The sequence below is a fragment of the Aricia agestis genome, chromosome Z (genome assembly GCF_905147365.1).
Source record: "Aricia agestis chromosome Z, ilAriAges1.1, whole genome shotgun sequence".
Taxonomy (NCBI): Eukaryota; Metazoa; Arthropoda; class Insecta; order Lepidoptera; family Lycaenidae; genus Aricia; species Aricia agestis.
The window spans coordinates 38,071,847-38,089,415 of NC_056428.1; the positions used below are offsets into that span (position 1 = coordinate 38,071,847).

The window sequence follows — 17,569 nt, forward strand, 5'->3', positions numbered from 1 at the left end:
ATACTAGCAGCTGTTTAAACTGCTACCGGCCGGCAAACCGCCAAAAACTACTGCTAAAAGGTACTGCTATCTATTTCCATAAATATTTTTTAGTCACGTGTTTACGATTAATTCTAAAATCAGCAGTTCTTAGATGTTCATCAGGAATTAATTTCTAGGTGATGCCGCCACATTTATCGCGAGGGAACCGTATATTTTTCAAAGATAAAAAATTTCATAATATTATGTCCCTCCAACACTTTTTTGCAGCGAAAAATCGCGATTTTTTTTTAAATAAGAAAAGTGGTCAAAGTCTTTAATATCTTAAGAAGTCATTTAAAATAGCTTTAAAAGCATCCAAAAGCTTTTGAAAACATTCTTCAGAAATTAAGTCGAGGCTGCACTTTGCAGTTACTAAGAAATTTATTAGTAATTACCTGTAATTACATTTCTTCTTATTGAAACATTTTGTTTTAATAAAATAAATGCACAGAAAAAGAGCGCAAGGTTTTTAGATGTAGGCAGAAGTTACCCACCTGAATATTGTTTATTCACCAACAGAATCACATTTACATATTATGTAAATGTGATATTGATATTACTTACATATATAATACAACTACCTAATTCTCTTTAATATGGATGAAATGTGTTCCAATGAAAGGTGAAATACAACATTCTTTGCGACAATGGGATGAAATGAAATACTTATTATGAATGAAATGATAATTATTAATCAACAATATTATGTTATTATATAATTGTTATTATAGATATATATGTTACCGTTAGAATGCAGAATACGTTAACGTGCACATTACCTAGGTAATCTGAAGATTCCCTGATACCATCCGTTAAAAATCTTATAATATAAACTTTTGCAAATATTATTTGCACTTTACCTAGTTAGTTTGCATTCTCTTCCTTCGTAAAAGACCTAAAAACTTTGCTTACATAAGCTTGTCAACATAGACTGTTGTTGTGTGACTGTTTTTTTTCTAGTTATACGATATGTTATATTTTATTAGTGGAGTAAAATTTATCTTAAAATATAATAATTCATTCCTTTGTTTATGTAAAATTTTAAATAAGAATTCCCTACAACTAAATAACATGTTTTATTCAAACAAGAACCTGTTTTATGTAATTTAATGAGAATAGAATAAACGTTTTGCACTTTAACTGACTCAGCCAGGTAACTTGCAGAATACCTTGTTAAGCTGCATCCTAACTGGTTTACGTACATTAACGGTAACATATCTTATATATTGGTGTACTAAAAAAGGAAAATATTAATTTGGTTGGTTTAACTAACTTCAAAAGATAAAATTATGTGATAGGTACATTCGACCCCTTGTTTGGACTTTAACGGAAAAACTATTTTTTTTTCCTGTCAACATTTTCTTGCAGTACGAAATAGTTTTCCATTTGCTGAATAAGACATGACGAACGACTTGCAAATTCGCCTTGGCAGGGGCGCCGGCGTCATTCTACGTCACTCTTGGCTCGACTTTACAACTAAAATACTCTAAATATCAATGAAAAATTAACGACATCGATTTATATTGCAATGTAATAGTCGCAACAGGGTTATTACTTACCAAGTGAAGAGCTTAGAAACAGAGGAATCACAGAGAAAATAAGTGTTCAAGAGTTTAGTTTTTTCAGATGTGCAGGTAATTTGAAAACTTTGGTGTTTGGCTTCACTTTGTAATGACTCAGCCAATTTTTTTACTTTACTTTGACAATCGTTAGCAGAAATGTAGATTTCCAAGTTAGATTAAGATTTATATTAGGTTATTTTTATGATAACATTAAGAAAATGCGAAGGAAATGTTTCATTCCATAGTTTGCATTTAGATAAGATGGACATTTTGGCATGAAATCTTCGTATACTTAATTATAGAGTTCTGACAGAAACTGATGTTTGGACACGCGAGGTGCACATGCAGTCTGAACTAAAATTATGTCAAAACATGACTATACGCGCATGCCAAACTTATTAGCAAGTATATAAACAAATATTTATGTGCTTACCTATTATGTCAAGAAATACTATATACGTAGCATGACCAACTCAAGAAGAATGTCTTCTTATCGTTCTATCCTGCCACTTGTTTAATAATAATATACATAATATAGTAGATCAACTTTATACTAGACATACGAACATTTATATTTATTTATAGTAAATAAGACTGCTACATAAGCATGCAGCATCCTTATTTGCGACTTTTTTTGCAGTAACCTCTGTAGCTTATACCAGTAACGAAATTGATTTCAAGCCTAAGTTACTAATACTTACTTTTAATTCTAATCTATACTAATATTATAAATGCGAAAGTATCTCTGTCTGTCTGTCTGTCTGTCTGTCTGTCTGTCTGTCTGTCTCGCTTTCACGCCAAAACTACTGAACCGATTGCAATGAAATTTTGTACACAGTTATTCTAGAGTCTGAGGAAGGACATAGGCTACATTTTGATGTGGGAAAATATCTTATTTCCATGAAAATATCGATGAAAATTAATTCGCATTGCGCGTGGCCAGCGCTCATCCCGGGGGTCCTGGGTTCGAGTCCCGCAGGCGGAACAAAAAGTTTTCAATGTTCCTGGGTCTTGAATGTGTATTAAAATAATATTTCAAAAATCTTAAATATATTTTATGTATAATATTATAAAAAATCCAGAAATATATCGATGCAATGAACATTTTAGTTCTAATACGATTCAGCAGATGGCGTTTTATTTTTTACTTCATTGTAACATAGAACTAATCAATAATCATACTTATTAGTTATTATGTTTTTGTTTATAGTTTTTAATACGTTAGAATATTATATTTAATAATATTATCACTTGGTATAATAATAATCTATCTATCTTATCTTATAGAACTCCTACTGCATTTCTAAGGAGTTCGAGTGTACCGTGTTGGCCTATATTCCATCCAGAAAATATATCAATGCAATCAACATTTTAATTCTAATATATGAAAACAGATGGCGTTTTATTTTATACTTCATTAGTAACAGAACTAATCTTACCTACTTTATTATATATTATTGTTTTTATTCATAACTAGCTGTTGCCCGCGACTTCGTCCGCGTGGACTTTAGTTTATAGCGCGCGGTTTCAACAAAATTTGTGTCAAATTTAAAAACTTTTTAAAACCCTGGTAAGTGGTATCCCTCTTAGGGCCACGCTACACCCGAATGGCAGCGCTGAAAGTGCTCGCCTCGCCGCTGCCATTCCGGTGTAGCGCGGCCCTTAATTAATCAAAATACCCAAAAACAGCTGTGCAGTGTGCACATAATCTATACTAATATTATAAATGCGAAAGTATCTCTGCCTGTCTGTCTGTCTGTCAGTCTCGCATTCACGCCAAACGCCAAAACTACCGAACCGATTGTAATGAAATTTTGTACCTATACAGATAGTCTAAAGCCTGAGAAAGGACATAGGCTACTTTTTTACTGGAAAAAAGGGTTGTAAGGGTCGTAAATTTGTTAAAAAAAATCATAATAGATGTCGCCGTGCGTCTTCTACATCGCGCTGACGCTTGCTCAAAAGTATTTCTATAAGAGGTGGTATCATCTTACATTTAAGTCTCGATTTTTTTCGATTGTTATATCTATTCTACGGTATTAAATAACTCAGTACTTTATCTGTGCAGGCAGTGACGTAACCTTAAGACTAAATTTCACCAACGACTGTTATAGTTAATGCTAGAATTAGTATCACGTTAGCTGTTTCGTTTTTCATATGAATGAAAGAGAAGACAGGACATTTTAACAAGCTGTTAACACTAACAGACGTTGGTGAAATGGGAAATCTATCAATGATAAATAGTTTATGGGTAAAGTTGTGTAATTGGGGGGCTAAATAAGCTTTAAAATTTGGCACAAAATATAAAGTTTAACATAAAAAAATTAAGTACTTATTGTGTGCACACTGCACAGCTGTATTGATTTAAGGGGTACCAGGTTTTTTTTATAAAAGCTTTTGACACAAATTTTGTTGACATCGCGCGCTATAAACTGAAGTCCACGCGGACGAAGTCGCGGGCAGCAGCTAGTGTATAATAAAATTGCTAGTCTGAAAATAGAAAAGAATATTATACTTACTTAGGTACTTAATTATCACTGTTTTGTAACACCGTTCGGTACTAAGTTCACTTTGGAGTATTATGAATGACGGTTTTGTTTATTAAAATTGACAGCTTGGAGCATTAAGTTACATATTATGTATGCTCATCTCTCTGATGCTGCTGCAACATCTCTCTGTAGCGGTAGACAGACAAAGCTTTGTTGCTGAAACATTGAACGCTGAAAGCCTGCGGGCAGCTGTCTGTCTATCGCTACAGAGAGATGTTGTTTGACTTTGTGGCATTCCCGTAGCAGCGTAGCTATTGATTTTTAAACTGGGTATAGGGATCAAAAATCAAAATATTTATTTCTAAATAGAATAACAAAGTTAACACTTTTACCATGAAATAAAAAATATGAGAACTTTATTAATTCGAGATAAAAATGTGCAAGGTGATATTATTTAAAATGTAATAAGCGTTCTCTGTGAAAATACAAAGAAAAAAATACACCTTTTATGCGTGATTACGTTTAGAAAATTTTCCCGCCTGTCATGACTTTCTTTTTTTTAAGGGGAAATGCATTACGCATCCCCCGCCCCCTCGGGGGAGGGGCAGGGGTATGTCGGACTCCCTCCGCAGAGGTTTATCGACTAAAACTAAAAAGCCATGCCCTCGTCAACGCTACACGTGGAGGAGCGGGATCGCAGTGCATTCAACCGCGTCCTCCACAGCGCTTGCCGCTTCCGGCGCCTCTTCGGCTGCAGCAGCCTTGGCCGCCGCCTGTCTGCACCGAGAGGCTCCCCGGGCATCGGGGGAGCCTTTCTCCTCAACCACCCACAGGCCTAGGCTTCAACCTCCATGGCGGAGGCGGTCTCACTCGCCCCGGCCTTATTGGCTCCGAGCCTTGCGCTTCCTCCTCGTGCTGGGAGGTTTGCTGACTGCTGTAAAACAGCCATTACTCACCAGCACTTGGTTGCTCTCTCTGCCGAGCTCAGCGCAAAAGAAGCAGCTGGGCTCCTCCGCGCAGTCGGCGGCCTTGTGCCCCGGCTTCCCGCAACGGAAGCAATTCCCGCAACGTCTACCGGAGACTGGCAGCTCGATGCCAGGTTGCCGGTGTCCAGACATCGGTAGCATCGCTTTGGCCTCTCAGTCAGGAGCACCACCTTTGCCAAGACCCATCCTACCTGCAGCCGCCCAGAAGTTACTAAATTCTTGGCGGCATCCGTGGGGACATGGAGCCACACGCTCCGTGCGCCCCTGGGGCCTACCGTGATTATGCCCGACCGGATGTCGGTGGCCGTACAGCCGCCTTCTTTTGCCACCGCCTTGGTAACATAGGCGGCGGTCGCTGCGTCGTCCATGCCGGAGACGAGCAAATCTACTCTTTGGACAGGGCGAGTGATTTATCGAGGACCTCCCTCATTTTGTTCGCGAGGGCGTCCGCTTTCTGCTGGACGTCTACATGAGGCCTATCATCGTTTAGTTATAATAACCTACTTCATCATCACTTTAATACAATAAAATATAATGGGTGTAACAAAATTTAAATTTTAAAGGATTTTTTTTTCTATACCAGGTGTTACCAAATGGTGGACCGCGCCGAACCATTGTGTGCGCAGTGCAGACCAAGCATTTTCGAGGATAAACTTCACTGATGAACAATAGCTTGTACCAATTTTACTCCAAACAAGCAACAAAAGTTGTAACTTTTCTTATTGATTATTTATATTGTTTTTTAATGTGTGAACTGTGAACCGCGAAAGTCATTTCATTTCTTAAAATGGACCCTGAGCGAAACTTATTAGTGACCCCTGTTTTATTATCTATAGTATAGATAATAGAACATGGGACTTTTGCCCAGCAGTGGGATAGTATAGATTCTATACTATGCTGGGCAAAAGTCCTCCAAGGTCTTCAATGTGTCTTATTCTCGCTACCGCAGGCCGGAGGCATCCAGTTTATCTTTTCCGAGGCCGTCCCCAGCGGATTGATCTTTTACATTTTAAGTAAAAATATAATTATACTAGCGGCCCGCCCCGGCTTCGCACGGGTGGACATTGATTTTTAAATAATTTATTTTGATAAGAATTAATGCCATGAGTAAAATAGAGGCATTTAAATGTAGTCCAAAAACATTTCAAGATTTTTTAATTAAAAAAATGGTTATTGTGCCTCACTCAACATAGGTAGGTATAGTGTGTCGCGGACTTTTTTGTAGATATTTAAAAGATCTACAATTACTTAGAACATTTTATGGTTCTATCTTTTATAGTTTAGGCAGCGTACGCGAAAAAAGTAACATTTCTGCTTGATTTTTTACACCTTGCGTCCGAAAATCCCAAATATCTTACGGAACCCAATTTTTTTCCAAAAAAAAATTTAGCCTATGTTCAGCAGAATTAATGTAGGATTCCAATGGTAAAAGAATATTTCAAATCGGTCCAGTAGTTTCGGAGCCTATTCAAGACAAACAAACAATCAAATCTTTCCTCTTTATATTAGTTGTGTAGAAATTAGACAAAATCAAAGAGAAACGTGAAAATAAACAATCAAGTCGTGCCAAATGCGCAAACAATGTTAGGAAAAAAATGCACAGACGTTTGTCACATTATTTCGAAACTGAGTTTGGACGGAATTATAATATTGTTTTACAGTTGGATCATACCCAAGAGTTATGTTATAACCATGTACTTATTATGCATATTATAAAAGTGGTGTTAATAGCAATTGCTGGTTTTGCGAAAAAACATAAAATTACAACCAGGGGCGGATCAAGCGTTTATTTTGGGGCGCCTCTGGCTGAGCAAGAGCTATGTGTGTAGTAAATAAAAAAAAATAAGTATATTTCATTTCTTTTTACTTATTTTAAAAGGTTTATATATAATGAAAATATTATGTGAATGTAATATGTAGGTAATTGTTATTGATTTCAGCGTCATGTCACCACCCTCAGTACTTTTCACCTTCGACTATTATTTAATAGCGTGCATGTTTTGTCGACCATCGATCTATTTGACCCCAATAAAATAAATCGTTTTGCATCAATATTAATGCTACCTTATTAGTGATATTAGTAGGGGACTCAAATTGCTCATTTGACAGGTCGGTGTCGCAATAAAAACTATTAAATCCAGTTCGAACTGGATATATCTTTCGATATAGACTTAATTATAATACCGTAGCTTTTGAGGACATAGCAGTCATAGCACACTCATAATGATAATATGATAAAATAGGTATTATAATCTGTGTTGAACGAAATAAGTAAGCCCGGCCGCACATTGTCCGAAATTTCTGATACGAAACAGTTGAACGTCCGCGCTGTCTCTTTTATTTTGTACTGAGCCGAGTGAGCTCGAACTCGCCGGAAGAATATTTCGGATAGTGTGCGGGGTGGCGGTCCGGCGAAATTCAACTGTTTCCGATCAGAATTCGGACAATGTGCGGCCGGGCTAAAGATCACTCTTCAAAATTAATGTTATTAGCTAAAATAAATACTTAAAATATTTTTAATGGTTTTAAATCAATATTTGATTTTTAGTGTTTGATGTGTGCCTGTGATTTTATCTGCACCTGCCTTTGTTACATTTTGTATAACAGGGCAATAGCTAACGTGAGTTGTGTATGTAGTGTGCGATGTAATGTTGCCATGACTCACGGGCGTGATCATTGATCATTCAGAAATTTGTATTCATAAATGCATAAACAGAATCTATAAATCACCAACCAATTTTGAAATAATGCGATCTATTAAAAATAGTTCGCTCAAATTCTGTTATAATTATGTTAATGTGCTGAAATTGGCAATGTTTTCTTAATTTACTCAATAATATTTATTAGATTTCACTTTTTCTAAGAACATGCTAGAACTACAATCAGTAACACAATTAAATAATATTATTAAGTATTTAACGTTATTAATATTTTTACTTAGACCAGGTAGTTTAATTTATTATAGTAGGTATTCTTAACTGTAATACGTATTAAGTACCAATATATTTGATTATTATGGTACGTCTTACCGTGTATATTCCTAAATAAATTCACATTCATCATAAATGATTCGTTATTTACAGGAACTTTATTATTTTCATATTAATAGTATTACGTTCCGATAGTTAGTTACCTTAATAAATATTCCACTTCCACTTGATGTCATAAAGCTCTCTAAAGTAAATAGAATCAATATTATAGAAAATATGTCAGCTGTTGAAGAGTGGCAACAGCCAACATATTCTAATGTAATTATGATATAGGTATATATGTAAAGACTAGTCGTTAGGTATAATTGCTACGTGTATTATTCCAAGTAGACTATAGTTATAAGCTCTGCATTACTTTGATTAACTATCATGAATGTCTCCACCTATTTCTTGGTAACCAACAAGTAACAACTCGTATCTAAGAACAATAATTATTATAATCATATTATATTATGAATATCATTGAGATTTATTATTAAAAAAAGATAATAGGTATTTTTTTTAAATCACGTAAATATCGTACGTAAAATCTTTAAACATCTCTAATCAGATTTAGCTTGTTACATAATTTTAATTTTATAGTAAGTAAATTATAAGAAGGTGACATTGACATTGTCCATTGTTCGTACCCGGACACTTGATACAGCCTAGCGACTTTGTGAAAGTAAACGAATTCTCAAGGCAAACTCAACCATTCGATCAAAGCGTAATTATTATTGTAAGTACCTAATTGATTGACAACGCAGAAAATAAAAACAAAATGTTATAGATTATTTAATAAATTAAAGACTACTTAATTTTTTGTGCAATTAAAAAATTATATTGAAAAAAATATATAATAATGAGCCGGGTGCATCCACCGGGTGCATCAAATATTAAACTTTGTGTACTAAAATATTATGAAACTTCAGACGTTATAAAAAATACGGTATTTACTTAAGTATTTTATTTCACAACAGGTCTTACAACTTATAGTCGAATGACATAAAAACTGTAAACAAATACAAAAAATCTTCCACTATTAATTAAAAAATCGGCCAGGTGCGAGTTGGACTCGCGCACGAATGGTCCCGTTATCCGTAAAATTATAGAGCAAAAATAGTAAAAATTGAGATTTTGTATGGGAACATACTTTATTTATTTATTTTATTTAAATTTTCTTATTAATTATTAAAGTATAATAATTTATACAGTTGAGTATTTTGTGTACATTTCAAGTGCCTACTTGTCATCAGTTATACCGCGAGCAAAAACTGATTGAAAAATCACGTTTGTTGTATGGAGCCCTCTTTAAATATTGAATTTATATTGTTTTTAGTATTTGTTGTTATAGCGGCAACAGAAATACATTATCTGTGAAAATTTAAACTCTCTAGCTATTACCGTTCTTGAGTTACAGCCTGGAGACAGACGGACAGACATCGAAGTCTCAGTAATAGGGTCCCGTTTTTACCCTTTGTATACGGAACCCTAAAAACCGCTCGTCATAAAAACAAAACTGGATTACTAAATCGGTACTAAAATCTAGTCTTATACTTACGTAACACAGAAAAATAAAATAATTCGTGAATACCAAAAATAAATACACTGACTATAGTAAGTGGAAGAGGTTTTCAGGAAAATGGTAGCGTAAAAATTATTTTCTCGGTTTAAAAAAAGCAATGGTGCCCTTTTTTATGGGGCTGTATCCGCGCCTGTCTATCATGGACCATGGTTAACAAAAATTGTTTATTTAAATAGTTACATACTTACTATATAGTAAGTATGTAACTATTTAGTACTAAGTATATAGTATGTAACTAACATAATTATAGTAAGTATGTATATGTCGCAGGGAAAAGAAGATATCAGGGATATCCCGAAATCCCAAGGGATATCACGAAATCGCGGTAGATACCGAATATTCTTGTTTCTTACGTCTTCTTACTAAACAAATCTAGTGATATGTCATTACTCATTTCACTAAACTAAATCTAGTGAAATGTCAGAAAAGCGGATACCGCCGAATAAAAATCGAGCTACGCATTTCTCTTGCTCGCTCTAATACCCACACGGGCACTAGTGGGAGTGAAACAAATGCGTCGCTCGAGCTGGCGCGGCTCGTGTGATTTTATTCGTTAAATTATTACGTGTACGTTAAGTTTGAATGTGATTTTCTAAATATCACCTTTTACGACTCTCGAGTTTCAACATTTTTTAATATTTTCCAGACTTACGCGCATGTTACTTGCATGGTTCGATAACCTGTTAAATGTACTTATATTATAGGGATATTAATAACTCAATACCGATTATAAGATCCCTTCACGCTGATAATGCCCCATTCGCGTTAAGATGGCGACTAACGCAAAAAATCGTCCTTCTCTCTTCACACTCACGCCCGTCTTTCATATGCCAGGTGAAAAAGGACGACGCGGATTCATTTAAATAAAAAGAAAATTATTTTTTTCCTAATAACTCGATAAATATGTAACATTTAAAAAATCCGCTAGGTCAGTTCCTCAATGATAGAATTTTATACAATGTGTTAAAATATTAACTTAGTTTAATGCACGATTATGGCAATATATGAAAAATTCGTGAAAATTAGATGCATCTTTGTGATCGAGAAAATTTTAAGATATCGTGTTTTTGCTAGGTCTGATTCTCGGAAATATAATGTAGTATCTATGTCTACAAAATGAAACAATTCGGGGCTTATTTTCAAGTATAAAAATTAATTATAAAATCGTCAATTTAGGGTTAGTGGGGCGACTTAAGATAGTAATAGGGTATTAGAGCGAGCGAGAGAAATGCGTAGCTCGATTTTTATTCGGCGGTATCCGCTTTTCTGACATTTCACTAGATTTAGTTTAGTGAAATGACATATCACTAGATTTGTTTAGTAAGAAGACGTAAGAAACAATAATATTCGGTATCTACCGCGATTTCGTGATATCCCTAGGGATTTCGGGATATCCCTGATACTTATCTTCTTTTCCCTGCGACATATATATAGTTTGTAAAAAAAACTATTTAAGTAAATAAACTATTTTTTGTTAATATTTATATATTTCAAGAAACCTAAAAACTAATACAATTTAACCTTGCCAAAACAAGGTTTATCTAAAGGTTGATCTTTTTTTGTAAATAATAATAATAGCTTTATTGGTGCAGAAAATTAAGATTGATTGAGAGAGACAAATGTTTCTAATTTATCTAATCACAGTTTACAAAAATTACAATCTCGTCACTGGTGGGTGAAGCACTGTTACCCTTGGGCCTGTTGAGAAACCTGTAGTAAGGGTTAACAGTCCCTTTGCCTGTAGATGTTCCAAATTAAAAATTAGATCGTAAGCCCGTCCTTATACGAAGAAAATATTTATTCTATTTGTTACTACAATTATTACTATACTTACCAAATTGGCGAAACTCCAAATTATACAATGTAAGTATTTTTAAACGCAACCGATAATAATAAGATTTAATAGACTTACAGTGTACGTATTTCTACTTTTTAAGTGTTATGCTGTGCACGGTCTCCCTCAAAACCGTCGTTATCTTGACGTATTTTAACTCTTGGTAGTGCCTTGCTAAGTTGCTAAGCTTACAACTACAGTTCGACAAGGCTTTATATGAACGTGGCGAGAAAAGGAACTAAACGCTTCTATCATACAAAAACGTCATTTTTGACATGTCACATGTGTTTGACAGTTCTCCTTTACCAGCAGCGCTGCCGTCAATGTCACCCACGTTCATTTAAAGCCTCGTCGAGCTGTACAATTACTTTCAATGTTTAATAATTAATAATAAACTCAGATCAAGCTATGTACTTAACAAAAACTTACCGTAGCAATTTTACCTTACTTATATAATATGGCCCTGATTTTTTACACCAAAGGGTAGCGATGCAAAACGGTATGAATTGCAATTTGTGATACATATTTTACAAGTCTTTTTCATAAAGTCCGGTATTGTAAAGAGCAAAAAATTAACCAGACACTTCTTATAGGTACTTAATATAAAATATACCTTTTTTATAAACTTAAGAGTTGCTATTTTAACAAGCACACGATACAACTACATAATATTTACCTTAGGGAACGTGCCCATACTTTGTGACCTTTTTAAAGGAAAAGTTTGCAAAATGAGCTTACGATAAATTAATATTTCGATTCTTGTCACGTATTATGGTCTACGTATACTTATAATAGGATGTCCCAAAACGTCCATAATAAATACCCTTTGAATCTACAGGATAGTCTAACGCAAACTATTCTAAATAAACTACAATATGGTGCATTTTATTTCGGAAACAACATTTATTAGGCTGCGTTGCGAGGAATGTGTTTTTGAGAACCAATAGAATCGCTGCGCTTAGAGAGCTCAGGCAAATGAAGCGATTATATTGGTTCTCAAAAACACAGGTCTATCAACGCAGCTCCGGTGCAAACGCAGCCTTAAGTCCTATGAAGCCCGCAACTCCGTTGTGCCAAAATTCGTTTATCGCTCGGGAACCATATATTTTGGGATAAAAAAACTTGAGAGGTGTCAAGGGACACCCGGATGGAACGATCTTATTTCTTATGTACAAAAAACATATTGTAAACACTCAACAGCAAAAAAAGAGAGAGAGAGAAACACGCGCTACCGCACGGCTTACAAGTTTACAACTATAGCAAAAAAGCACAGACATAGATCAAGATAGACTCCGCATGACCCGCGAAGTACGTCTGTGTCAAAAACTGTTGTTACAACTTTTTGGTCTTAATTTTTTAAGTCTAGTCCCCTTTCGCAACGCGCGATAAGGAACCTCGTTCCAAAATCATTTTTTAATAATATGGCCTTTTTGGGACTCAAAGTATACCCATCACCCATACTAAATTTCAGCAAAATTGGTTCAGCGGTTTGGGCGTGAAGAGGTAAGAGACAGACGTCACAGGCAGACAGATAATATTATAGTTTTGACTTTTGAGGTAAAAACATGGGCTAACTATTCGAAGGAGGGCGTTCGAAGATGGGTACGTTACCTTATCTTTCCGATGGTATTTTAACAATTTCAATATAATGTAGGTAAACATTGTAAGTTGTGACCAAACACTCGAGTTGAAAACATACAGAAGTGTTGACTGACTGTGGAAAATAACCAGTTGACATTTCACTGCTAACTTCGTAAACTCGCTTATTTTCGTTTGAATTATATAATATTAAGTATATTTAAAATCTTAAAATGATGAGTCAACTAAGTAACTCTTAATCCCTACACTGTACCTACAGCTGATATAATTCTAAAACAAAATAGTTATAAGTTCTACCGATAGTTATAAGTTTTTCCGGGATAAAAAGTATCCTATGTCCTTCCCCGGGTCTCAAAGTGTTGATAAAAATTGTCTCAAAGCATATCCATAATAAATATCAGCAAAACAGGTTCAGAGGTTTAGGCGTGAAAAACAGACAGACAATTTGCATTTAAAATGGTATATGATAATATTATATATGGATAGCTACAAATTTCTTAGTTTACAGTTTTTTTTTAAATGAAAATAAGGGGGCAAACGAGCAAACGGGTCACCTGATGGAAAGCAACTTCCGTCGCCCATGGACGTTGCCGGCCTTTTAAGAGGGAATAGGGTAATAGGGGAGGATAGGGAAGGGAAGTGAATAGGGGAGGGTAGGGAAGGGAAAACTCACTCACTCGGCGAAACACAGCGCAAGCGCTGTTTCACGACGGTTTTCTGTGAGTCTTTAATATATATGTAATGTGTGTTTAATATAATGTGTTTAAACTGAGACTTCCAACGTTTAATATAAGTTATAAACATAGTAATTTTAACGGATCGTTACCTTAAATAAGTGTAACACCTTAAAGTGTCGACCTTCTATTTATGTAAATAGTTACAATATAATGTATGAAAAATATGATATTACATTTACGAGTTATCTACAGGGTGTCGCAAAACTAAGTGATAAAACTTTAAGGTGTGTAGAGGTGTCCCTTATATTGAGTTCACTGTAAAAGTAACCTCCCACGAAAACTTCAAGACTAAAATAAAGCCAAATCGGTTCAGCCGTTCTCGAGTTTTAGAGAGACTAACAAATTTAAAAAAATATTTGTATGTGAGTACATAGCTGATGTCCTCTCCCGGGACTCAAATATCTTCAAACCCATCAAAGTTAGTTCAGCGGTTTTCCGTTTTAAGAAATAACAGACACTTTTCATGTCTAAGTAGTTGCGCACGACTTCTATTCGTCCTAAAACAGATTCCTCAGCACTACAGGGGTTAACGACTAATTATTGATAGGTAATCCATTTTTCGCGACAAAACGTATCCTACGACCTTCGCTATGATCTACTTTATGTCTATGCGTCATCAAAATTAGCCGAGTACTTTCGTATTCTAGTCAATGCAATTTCATACGATTTTTTTCCTCTTTATAATAAACTAGCTGTTGCCCGCGACTTCATCCGCGTCCGTGTCAACTTTTTTTTTCGTAAAAAAATATTTTTTTTAAACAAAAAGTGTCTTGTTACTTCTGATACCTCCAAGAGTATGTGATCAAAGTTTCATGATGATTGGTCAAGTAGTTTTTGCGTGGAAGCTAAAATTTAGTTAACTATAGTTTTTTAGTTTATACGTGGGAGAGCCACGCTTCGGCACGAATGGGCTGGCTCGACCGGAGGAATACCACGTTCTCACAGAAAACCGGCGTGAAACAAACCCTTCCTTTCCCTACCCTCCCCTATTACTTTATTCCCTCTTAAAAGGCCGGCAACGCACTTGCAGCTCTTCCGATGCTGCGAGTGTCCATGGGCGACGGAAGTTGCTTTCCATCAGGTGACCCGTTAACTCGTTCGCCCCCTTATTTCATAAAAAAAACTACTTATCATCTTTTAATACGTGTAAACCAGCCATCAGTCTCGAGTTGTAATAATTTATTATTATCTATTCAACAAATGCACGTCTTATATCAATATAAAAAGTAGATGTTGTCCGATTTTAAACCCTAGCCGATTTGCTCGCTAAGATTTACGAAAATCGGTCGAGCCGTTTCAGAGGAGTTCAACCACGCACCCCGTGACACGAGAATTTTATATATTATTAAGATTCTCGTGTCACGACTCACGGGGTGCGTGGTTGAATTCCTTATGTCCGTTAAAGTCTTGAAGACTGAATTGGAAGCAATAGGAAAAGGAAATATTTTCTTCCGACTCTCGATGCATCAGGAAGTCCTTAACGCATCGTCACAATCAGTCCCATTACCGGACACATGATCCTGGCGGCTCAGAATGCGATCAAGATAATGACACAGTCAGTGGCAAAGCTACAAAGAGTGGGGCGGTGCTCCGGAGCCCCCAAACTCAAGGGGCCTTCAATCTCTGATTTTAATGTAAACTGGCAAAAGACGTCAAATATTCAACTACGCCTCTGATCATATAAAATTACTAGCTGTTGCCCGCGACTTCGTCCGCGTGGACTTCAGTTTATAGCGCGCGATGTCAACAAAATTGGTGTCAAAAGCTTTTATAAAAAAACCCTGGTACCCCTTAAATCAATACAGCTGTGCAGTGTGCAAACAATAAGTACTTCATTTTTGTATGTTAAACTTTATATATTATGCCAAATTTTAAAGCTTATTTAGCCCCCCAATTACACAACTTTACCCATAAACTATTTATCATTGATAGGTTTAGCCCCAATTTCACCAACGTCTGTTAGTGTTAACAGCTTGTTAAATTATCCTGTCTTCTCTTTCATTCATATGAAAAACGAAACAGCTAACGTGGTACTAATTCGAGCATTAACTTTAACAGTCGTTGGTGAAATTTGGTCTTAAGGTTACGTCACTGCCTGCACAGATAAAGTACTGAGTTATTTAATACCGTAGAATAGATATAACAATCGAAAAAAATCGAGACTTAAATGTAAGATGATACCACCTCTTATAGAAAGACTTTTGAGCAAGCGTCAGCGCGATGTAGAAGACGCACGGCGCCATCTATTATGAATTTTTTGAACAAATTTACGACCCTTACAACCCTTTTTTCCAGTAAAAAAGTAGCCTATGTCCTTTCTCAGGCTTTAGACTATCAGTATACAAAATTTCATTACAATCGGTTCGGTAGTTTTGGCGTTTGGCGTGAAAGCGAGACTGACAGACAGACAGACAGACAGAGATACTTTCGCATTCATAATATTAGTACAGATTATGTGCACACTGCACAGCTGTTTTTGGGTATTTTGATTAATTAAGAGGATTCCACACCGCCATTTTTCCCATACAAACGCTGTCCCCTGTTTCCTCCCTGGATAATGCTAGTAGAGTTATAATTTTTTTCCTGAATATCTACGGCCACTAATACAATGTCCCTATGTTTTCCTTTTTTTCATAATTTAATTATTAAATAAGATATGAACGTTCAAAAACCCAAAAAAATGGCCAGATTTTCCACTGTGTTCAAACGTCCAGAAAACAGATTTGGATAGATTATACAAAAAAAGCAAAACATAGGAACACAGCTCAAGCCTTTTTTTAATCTTTAATGAAAAAAGTACTTAAATCGGTTAAGTTTTGGAGAAGGAATCAGGGGACAACGAATCGTTGATTTTCTGGATTTTCTGCAGTTGTCTCTATCGCGTTCTGCGGTATAGGCTTGAGGTAAGGGAGACAGCTATAGATATTACACGTACTTTTTTTTCATTTCTCTAGCTGCTGTGGTATCCTCTTAAGGGCCGCGCTACACCGGAATGGCAACGGCGAGGCGAGCACTTTCAGCGCTGCCATTCCGGTGTAGCGCGCTGCGCGGCCCTAAGAGGGGTACCACTTACCAGGGTTTTAAAAAGTTTTTAAATTTGACACAAATTTTGTTGACACCGCGCGCTATAAACTAAAGTCCACGCGGACGAAGTCGCGGGCAACAGCTAGTTATGAATAAAAACAATAATATATAATAAAGTAGGTATGATTAGTTCTGTTATAATAATGAAGTAAAAAATAAAGCGCCATCTGTTTTCATATATTAGAATTAAAATGTAAAAATATTTTCTGGATGGAATATAGGCCAACACAACACACTCGAACTCCTTAGAAATGCAGTAGGAGTTCTATAAGATAAGATAGATTGATTATTATTATAGCAAGTGATAATATTAATTAACATAATATTCTAACGTATTAAAAACTATAAACAAAAACATAATAACTAATAAGTATGATTAGTTCTATGTTACAACGAAGTAAAAAAAAGCGCCATCTGTTGAATCGTATTAGAACTAAAACGTCCATTGCATCGCGTCGATATATTTCTGGATTTTTTATAATATTATACATAAAATATATTTAAGATTTTTGAAATATTATTTTAATACACATCCAAGACCCAGGAACATTGAAAACTTTTTGTTCCGCCTGCGGGACTCGAACCCAGGACCCCCGGGATGAGCGCTGGCCACGCGCAATGCGAAGTAATTTTCATCGATATTTTCATGGAAATAAGATATTTTCCCACATCAAAATGTAGCCTATGTCCTTTCTCAGACTCT

The 17,569-nt window shown here is 35.6% G+C and overlaps 1 protein-coding gene and 1 long non-coding RNA gene across 2 annotated transcripts in view; one reads left to right on the plus strand and one right to left on the minus strand.

Moving 5' to 3' along the window:
- The window catches only part of LOC121739432 (proton-coupled amino acid transporter-like protein CG1139), a 70,372-nt gene that overhangs the window by 32,122 nt on the left and 20,681 nt on the right, over positions 1–17,569 (plus strand). The gene's annotated exons all lie outside the window — the stretch shown is intronic.
- On the minus strand, positions 617–16,981 carry LOC121739433. Its single transcript, XR_006037445.1, has 3 exons — positions 16,967–16,981; positions 8,209–8,213; positions 617–686 (listed from the first exon to the last, which is right to left on the minus strand). It is a non-coding gene; the product is annotated as an uncharacterized LOC121739433 (long non-coding RNA).